General features: G+C 41.1%; 1 long non-coding RNA gene across 1 annotated transcript in view; it reads right to left on the bottom strand.

The window, feature by feature from the left end:
• Window positions 1-326: 326 nt before the first annotated feature.
• LOC309966865 overlaps window positions 327-9,796 on the bottom strand; it is a 107,686-nt gene continuing 98,216 nt past the window's right edge. Inside the window, exons 2-3 of the long non-coding RNA XR_014326486.1 lie at window positions 6,380-6,506; window positions 327-365 (exon numbers count right to left, since the gene is read on the bottom strand). This is a non-coding gene — a long non-coding RNA (uncharacterized lncRNA). The remainder of the gene's footprint in view (window positions 366-6,379; window positions 6,507-9,796) is intronic.

Raw genomic sequence — 9,796 nt, 5'->3', positions numbered from 1 at the left:
GGTCATGACATTTTTGGTAAATCTCTGAGGTATTCACAAGTCATAACTTTAGGTTCATTCTTTTTTTTTTTTTTTAATTCGTCATTCTCTTTGTTCCTTTTTTTATGTTCCAGTCTTTTTTTTTTTTTTTTTTTCAGTACGCGGGCCTCTCACCACTGCGGCCTCTCCCGTTGCGGAGCACAGGCCCCGGACGCACAGGCCCAGCGGCCATGGCCCACGGGCCCAGCCGCTCCGCGGCACGTGGGACCCTCCCAGACCGGGGCACGAACCCGCGCCACCTGCATCGGCAGGCGGACTCCCAACCACTGCGCCACCAGGGAAGCCCTATGTTCCAGTCTTAAGATCATTTTCTTTGTGATTAATACCTGCAAACATTCATTTAAAGATTTTGAGAGAATACAGTGTACCAGGGGAACTACTATGATTATTATAAGCAGGATAATTTCCAATATCTGGGGTGTACTTCAGAGCCATGATCCCCAAGGCCCAAGCCAATCAGAATCAAGTAAGTCAGAGAAAGACCCTGTTGAAGGACTCACCTTTTTAAGGCAAGTGGCTTGCTCAGTGATCTAACGTAACTGAGTTTCAACTTCCCCAGAAGTGTTAATCCAGGTGCAGCAGGTGGTGTTGGCCACAGCACAGACACCTCCTTACTCACCTAAAAGACAGTCAAGGGCTGTCCTATTACCAAGAACGACGTTGGCCAGAGATTCTTAGGACTTTTTGGGGTAGCTATTGTTTTAGCAATGAATTCCGCAGTACTTTCAAGAGTTAAGGAGAGGTTCCTGATCGTAGCCTCATTTACATTTACTCCTAACCAGGGAATTAGAGGCCTGCCAAAGCAAATCCTGATTTAGGAAAGCATCCTGGTAGGTTCTTCCTAACTCAACGATGTAAACTCAAGGGAGTGGACTAGTGAGATGTCTCAGTCTGTCTGTGAAGAGGTAGGGGCACAGTTAAGTAACCTAAAAGGCATTGATTGATCTGTTATACATCAGCCATCTAGGCATTCACTTTTTTAAAAATGTAATTGGATCCTTTGCAGTCTTAGCCAGCTTGTCCACACATTAAAGTTTATTTCTAGAGACTCCTTTTCCACAAACCTTCTACAACTTTCTTTTTAACATTCAGATTCTGTTCTGTTTTTCCTCTTTCCTACTCTGAAATACCCAGTCTCACATTAGGACAAAATTACTTTCTTTTCCCTCAAAAAAATGCATCTCTGTTTCTCATTCCTTCTCTTACCAAAAACACAATCCTACTTTGCATGCATACAGAGATGTTGCCCTTTTTCTTTCTAAAAGCATTAAACAGTTGTGAACAGTCTGTTACTGACAAATTTATGAATACATTTCATAATTCTTAAAAGTATATTTTCCTCATAGTACATTTCCAATGTGACACAAAACATGTTTACCATTAGACCAAAATATCTTTAGTTCCTCTGCTAAAGGAAGCCAAAAATGTATAAACCTGTTTTTAGTAATGTTTCAGTTTTTTATTTGGAGATAATCTAGATATTCAGTAAATTTGACTTAACTCATCATTTAAATTAACTTAGCAAAACCTCAAGGTTACAAGTAACCAAAAGACTTTGGCAAAAAGTTCACCTAGAAACTCTTACTCCATTTACATCTATTACATCTTTAAACCACTTGTTCTTAATAATCATGTTTTGATTACCTGCAAAAACTTCATTAGACATTATACAAAGGTAATCATCATCCTAAGTTATTTTTCTGGCCAACAAATTTTGTAGGAGATAACATGAACTTAATTAGTAAAGCCAGATAGAATGAAAGGATTATATTTAATGCTGATAACTCTAAAGATATGCCTGTTTTAATTAAACCAAACACCTTAAACTAGCTTTTATTTACTAAAGATTAATCCTATATTATGAGAACTTGAATTATGTTTTTATATTTCCAAGAGCTTTAGGAATCTTTAATTTATATAAGCACTTAATTCTCTTCAAGCCAATCAAATAGGGCTCTTCTACAAATCATTTATAGTAATATCATCCAGAGGTAGAAAACACCATATATCTACAACACATACACATAGATACACATAAACATATAGACAGACACAAACAGACACCTTTTAACTTCTATTTAAAAATTTTAGCCATGAATCAGACACAATAATACAAAATTCACTAGTTATAAACATGGTTGGATCCAAATTATGTTTCTGGCAGCTGGAAAAATTTAAAGTTACCTGCTCAGGTAACTAAAGCTTTTTGTTTTTTTTTTTAATATTTAAAAAGAGGGTCAAAGATAGAACCTTAAGAACATCTGTATTTAACAGAGGACTGCAGAAAACTCAGCTAGGAAGAAAGACTGAGAAAGCATGATCTTTATTAATTTTTTTTTTTTTTTTGGCCACATCACATGGCTTGTGGGATCTTAGTTCCCCAGCCCAGGCCTTGGCAGTAAAAGTGCTGAGTCCTAACCACTGGACCGCCAGGGAATTCCCTAAAGCTTTTTATTAATAGTAGTGAAGAAGACACTTAAGATTTTCCATTTGCCTAAATTTCAAAATAACCTTTCTCCCTTTACTTTTTTCCTTCTGATAAGAATTATCTCCCTGAAGTTTTCATTTCAAGGAGATGGCCTAGATAAGAAGATAAGAGTTCTTGGCGAAGACCAGGTAGAACATTTACATCTCAAAGGCACAGAGAAAGAATGCAGGATCCTCCAATAAGGACTTTTGTTCCCTAGGACCAGAATTTTTACACCTACAAGTTGTTTGCCTTTGGAATGTTTCAGTAAATCTTTTCACAAAAGCTTCAGAAGGTTTTTCTTTCCATCTGGGTACATAGTTTTCTTTTAGCTTAGGGGAGAAGGCTTTAAAAAAATGTTTTGTTTATTAGGCTCTGAATATCAGCTTCACATTTGGCCAACTTCTGATGACAGAGCTACTTAAAACAAAACAAAACAAAACAAAAAAATCCTTTCAAATATCTTGTTACTTTTTAGCCCGGACAAACAGTAAATAATTAAAGAATTTTGGCAATATTGAGTAATTCCCCTTCAAGAGGTGTCCCCAAAAAGGATGCAAAATATATTTTCTTTTCCTCTGTCTACCTGGTATTATAGACAGAGATTCAGGAGAGCAGACTCTGGTAAGAATTCTCACCCTTTACTGACTTCTGCCAGTTTTTCCAGGATACAACATGCCGGCTATGAATAGGGTTCAAAGTACAGAGTATAGCTATGATATCCACCAGAACTTGGCAAGATTTTTTTTTAATTTTAATTTCAGTTTTCCCTTGGCTGTTTAAAAGTATTACTGGTAGCAGTTTACCAGAGCGTCCCTCAGAGGCCCATCAGCTCTTGAAGGGGCCCACATGGGGGCCCTCCTTTAGGGGGACAAATGGGAGCATTTGAGATGATGCTGAAGACTTTTCATAGAGCCTTTGAGAACTTTTCTTCCCAGTGCCCCAGCTGATTACAAGAGAGACATCAGTCCCTGGGCCAGCATTTTGATGTCGCTTATGAGGGTGTGACGTAGAAGGCCCAGGTGTTGTTTTGGGTGCCAGGACTTAGAGCTGTTGTAGCTATAAGGCCAATAGCTTAGCAGATTTTTGCTTGTGGTCTTGTTCCAAAATATTTGCAAAGTGCTCAGCAATGGTCATGAATTCAGTCAAACCAGCAGCCTTCCGTCCTATTTTCTGCCCTTTTATTAGTCCATTTATCTCAGGAGAGAATTTCTCTCTCTTTTTTTTGCGGTACGCGGGCCTCTCGCTGTTGTGGCCTCTCCCGTTGCGGAGCACAGGCTCCAGACGTGCAGGCTCAGCCACCATGGCTCACGGGCCCAGCCGCTCCATGGCATGTGGGATCCTCCCAGACCGGGGCATGAACCCATGTCCCCTGCGTCGGCAGGCGGACTCTCAACCACTGTGCCACCAGGGAAGCCCCAACTCAGGAGATAATTTCTTTACAAACAGGGCACCTAGAGCACACTGGGTGACCTCGTTTATTGAATGATACCTGGAATGTCTTAGGAAAAGAGCTTCCAGACAGACTTTAAAATCTGCAACAGATTCATCTTTCTTATGTTTACATGTCTGAATAGTAGACCAACCAATGTGGGTAGGGAAGACTTTAGGAATGGCTTTTCAAAGATTGGTTGCTATTTCTTGAGCTTTATTTTTTGGTCCATGAGGGGACCATGTTGAACACTGAGGATCTCCTCCTCAGGGTTATGTCATTATGCTTCGCACATCCATTTTTTGGCTTCATCAGGTCCTACCAACATGTGCACAAGCTGACAAAGATCTGACTACCCAGGGTCATACACCCTGATAAAAACTCTAAACTCTTCAGAAAACTTTTGGGAATCCTCCCTAGGTTTAGAAAGTTCTTTAACTACTGCCTTTAGTTCGGTGTGTAAAAGAGGAGTGAAAGATACCTAAAGAGGATCTCCTGAAACCTCAGATGGTGTTATTTTAAAAGGCAACTGTTTAATAGTCTCTTTGCAGTTGAAAGGCAGTTTAGGTGGAGGATTAGTAGAATATGAGCACCCTGGTAAAGGATAGAGGGGAATAGTAGGAGTTATGTCAGTTTTATTGCCTTTGTTTTGAAACTGAGCAGGACCGTGTGGGGCTCCTGGGCATGGAAGCCTTTCTGTGTCCCCTGTTTCTTGTTCGTAGTGAACGGACTCCAGCCTCCATGACCTTCCCTGAGTTCCAAAGGGCAGATTCAAACAGTTGAATCAGGGAAGGGAGGGGATGCAGAGACAAAGGAGGAGCAGTCAAGAAACAATAGTGCAGCCTTGGGGCAGGGTCCTGGTTCTCAAGGGATACACATAACAATATATTTAAGCTCTTTATAGAACTAAAACTCCCAAGAATGGAAGATGTCAGCATTCTTAATTCCAGAGAAGATCACCTGAGGCCATATTAAAGGAACTAGAGAAGCTCATCAAAAGATTACCTGAGACCAGGCTAAAGGAGTGCAGGCCCTGCACACACCCTAATCTTATCAGCAACCCCACCCTTGAACCATTGCTATAAAAACTTCCCACCAAATCCTCCCAGGTTGGGACCCACAGTTTTCGAGGGCAGGAGCCCGCCGTGTCCCCCTTTGCCTGGCAAAGCATTAAAGCTCTTCTCTTCTACTTTACCCAAAACTCTGTCTCTGAGATTTGATTTAGCACAGTGCACAGAGGCCGAGTTTTCAGCATCAGTTTTAGGTACCTCTTGGGTCTTTAATTTTCCATTAGTCTTTTGCAACAGATTTTTCATTGAGGCTATTTTGGAATCTTGAAGCCTTTTGGATGTTTCTGCGCACCAACTAAAATAGGTATCCCATTCTGGTTGTTTAATTCAGGAACGCTTGCTTTCAACTGCACTTCTTAAATGAACAATCTTGTCTAATTGGAACATTCCCCATAATGGCCATTGTAATACTAGATTGCCTTTAGTAAGATTTTGCCATTTTTGTAGATATTTATAGCTTCTGGGACCATAGTTCTTAGACATAAAATAAGCACCTGTGCCAGAGATGGCATGCCCAACTCTTTGGAATTTAAGCATTCCATTTTATTATCGTTAATTTATTTATTTATTTTAGCTAAAACTTTGGGTCTCTTGGAGCCAAACTAATACCTAAAAGGGATGTGCCTCTGGGTTGGGAAACTGTGTAATGTTTTGCAGTGTACCTCATTGCACAGAAATTTTCTCGAGATTGGCAGGTCAATGTCAATCTAACCCATTCCATGACCAACTTAACCTAACATGGGTGTGTTAGGGGTGCGCACTCTAACACCTTTTAATTGCTTGACTCATGTACATTTCTGTGGCTTTCTGGCTTCTGAGATGCCCATTAGCAATAGCCTCTACTTCATGTGCACATTAACATACCAGCATTGAAGACATATGGGGACATATGTATATGTATAACTGATTCACTTTGTTATAAAGCAGAAACTAACACACCATTGTAAAGCAATTATACCCCAATAAAGATGTTAAAAAAAAACCAAAACATACCAGCATTATCACTGAGATGTTACTGTGGAATGGCCAATAGAAGGCCCTGTGTACACCAACAGCAGTTCCCATGGAACTGGGGGCTGGGGAAAGAACTGAACCAGCAGATCCCAAAGAAAGGGAACTGCAGGCTGATTCCAGACAAATGAGGAACTCCAGACTAAACTGCCAGCAGTTCCCAATGTGGAATCTAGGGACAGAACCAAAGGCTGAGGTTTTCCAATCAAATGGAAAACTGTAGACTGAACCAAAGGCTAGGGCGTTGGGTTCTGGATGGGACCATCTGCTCACTCATGCTGACCTGCCCTGTACTGCAAAGCCAATTAGATCAGGAGCTTGACACAAAGAGAACAGAGCTCAGAACCAAGAAGAACTTACCCACAGCCCTCAGAAATGGTGGGTGAGAAAGACAGAACTCAGAAGAGTTTGCGGTTACTATGCCTCTGTTTCTCATTGTCCCTGAAGCCACTGGAAGTCTCCTTCGACTCCACCATTGTCACCAAGTCTGTTAAAAAACAAAATTCAACGGAGTAAATTTGAAGATCTAATTTGCTTAATTTCATGATTCATGAATCGGGCAGCATCCCATCTTAGCAGATAGAAAGGAGCTCTAAGGAGCTGTACAAAATGAAAACTTTTATAGGCAGAAGGAGGCAGGGCAAGGAAGCTATTCTAGTGAAGAAAGGACTGTTTCAGGCAAGGTCACCTTCCTTTGGGGAAAGCCAGGGGGCTTTCAGGCAGATTACCTCATTAATACTGACCAGATAATTCCAGATTGACTGATTAAAGGTCACATTCCTGGGAGAGGCTGAAACTGCAATTAGGTTGGGTATGAAGTCTTGGTTTGCTGACTTGGGACTTAGCACAGGCAACTCCGTTTTGGGCCTGTTGTTTCTTTTTTTGACATTTCAACTGTGTTTTCTCAGACTCATGGCACAGAAAGATTTCTGCCTACTTTACATGGCACAATGTATATATCTGTCCTGTCTCTGTCACCTTTCCTTTCCCTTAAATTTGCACATGGCAAGGAAATCACGCAGATAAAGGGATTAAGAGGCAATAACTTAGGTAAGGGGGGAGGCTTCAAAAGGATATGATTTGAGCTGGCTCCTATGATCTATATAAAAATAACATTCATCATGGTAGACCTGCATTTTAAAAAACACATAAATAATAAATATTTGCTGCATATTTTATCTCCGGGGCCTGAGAAAGTAACCGCAGCACTTTGTGTTCCCAAAATGTGACCATGCTAAGTTCTAGAAGCTTTTAAAAGATACCCAAGACATAAAAAGTTCACACCTGCACTTGGAGTTCAACCAATGAAAACATTTAAAGAGAATTTCCAGGGCAATACATGAAGCACAAATGACGAAGCTTAATGCAGACCAGCACATGTATATGAAATTTCTTATTTTTAAGCCAGGGTAGTATGTTTTCTTAATTGAAGACAGAAAATTTTTAAAATACTACATTTCTTCTCTGTGCTAGGCATGTGTACTATCTCATTTAACCTGTTCAAACACACAGAGGGTAGGTATCTATACAATACCTGCTTCTCTAGATGAGGGAGCTGAGGTTTGGAGAGGTCATTAATTTGTCAAGGGTTATCACAATACCAAGAGCTAGGGCCAGAGTCTCATCTGCCCTCTTAAACCCCACTCCAGACCACTTTGGACCACATCACAGCTACCTCCCAGCGCAGAGTTTCTCATTTTAGATGCAGGGAGTTAAAGTCCTCCAACGTAGAGAGGCTGCCTAATAGTGGATATAAAACCTGTTAGTATGACCAGCTCACTCTGGTCTAGACTGACCTTTCTGGTTTTGGGCACCAAAATATTGCATCCTGGGAAATCACTCAGTCTCTGTTTGAAAAAGAAAAATTTTGTGCACCAGTAAACCCCTCAGTTGCAGGCAAACTGGGACAGTTGGTCACCCTACCTGTGGTTTTCCCACATATGTAGGGGCAGAGTCAATCCTAACATCTGCTTCTTTAGCATCATTCTCCCATGTCCCCACCACAGCCTACATCTGATCCCCTAGGGCCTAGCTAAAGCTCAGAGCCAAAACTAGCCCCTAAACATCGTAGAAACTCAACATATATTTGCTGAATTTGTGTCCATGTTTGTCCAGCCTCCCAGTTCATGGACCATGGTGTTTTGCCTCTAGTCAATGTTCATCAGTGTTTACTGAATCGTATATAGATGAAATCAGTCTGTAATAAACACTAATGGCAATCTTAAAGAAATAAAGAAGGTTCCAAGCAAGGGAGAGCTCTGTGTCTACAACTTGATGATGGTAGAGGACTTGGGGGTCAATTGAACATTTATGAATATCACATCTCTCTCTGCTAGAAGATCAATTGGTGGAGCCACATTTCCTCTCCTGGGCAGCAGCCTCCCCAAATCACCGCTCGACTGCCAACACCAACTGGGCTTCCAAAGGAGCAAAGGTCAAGGTAGGTGCCCCAAAGACTGTTCTAGAAAACATTTCTCATGTCTCAGGCAATGTGCTAATAATCAGCCCATTTAATACTTGCAACAACATGACACCGTTACTATTATTATTCCCATCCTATGGATAAGTTGACTAAAGCTTCTAAAGGGACTGAATCCAGAAGCCAAGCTCTTAGGCACAAGGACATAGTACGTTCCATGTTATCATACAGTTGATGGATATGCCATGCGTAATAATGTGGTACCTCACTGATTTCTGTTGTCTTTGGGGTGTCCAGATAATAACCAGAATAGTTATTTTCTGGTAACTGACAGATGTTAGGGAGTAAAAGATAATGTAAACGGATCTTTGTATATTTAAGGTAGATTAAGTTTGCTTGTTCTTTCTTCTGATTTTTGGAACTTTGTGCTTGGAACTTGTAGATCTGAACCTGTGCCAAACACTGTAAGCAGTTTTCCTATACCTGCATCTGCAAGTATTTGCAAACTTAAAAATGCTTCCCTCGAAAGGCCCTAAATATGCCCTTCTGAAAAAAAAAATCCCGTGCAATGTCTTTTTCAAATGTCCCTCCTTTCTTTCCCTTGCCCTCCCTTTTCTCTCCTTTTGTGTGAATTGGATGTTCTTGTACCGATATAACTAACTGAGGGAATCAAGCAAAATGTAAATGTAGGTGAAGCCATACTCCTTGAGTATAATATCCTTAACTACTCTAATTATAGAGAATATATTGGAATTGGCTGAATCCTACAGGAAATAATTATTTAAACTTCTCTAATTTAACCTTAGAAATGCATAGAATCAAGAAATTTTAACACTAGAGAGAATCTTAGAAATAATCTAGTTTGGTGGTTTTCTACCTTTGGTCTATAGAGCCCTGGGAGCCTGATTAGCGAGTGATCAGCCAACAGGGTCCCATCAGCATCAAGGAACAGTGACAGGTAATGGTCAAAGAGGGGCTCCTGCTCACCTTCAATGAGCACCGATGGCATATGTTGTGAGCTGACCCACCCAGCACGTACTGCAACCCCTTTCTAGCTGGCCTCCTGTCCTGCACAGTGCCTGGGTTCAGTCAAGCAACACACCAGGTACAAGTGAGCTACGTGAAAAGGCAGCCATAGGCTGTGGGTTCAGATCTTCTGGCAAGGACAATGGCAGCATCATTAGGCAGAGCTGTGTAGAGTTTCTGGATTCCAGTCTATAGTGTGGTAGGTATCAAGTGATGGGCAAGTGACAATGTGGCTTCCACCAGAATAGGGGCATGGTGGAAAATTCTCTAGCTGCTTGTTCCTGGATGGGCAATATGCATGCCCAGCTGTCCAGCCTTCCAGAGACCCTGTA

The sequence above is a fragment of the Leucopleurus acutus genome (assembly GCF_964270905.1).
Source record: "Leucopleurus acutus genome assembly, chromosome: 10".
NCBI lineage: Eukaryota > Metazoa > Chordata > Mammalia > Artiodactyla > Delphinidae > Leucopleurus > Leucopleurus acutus.
This window is presented reverse-complemented; position numbering and strand designations above follow the sequence as displayed.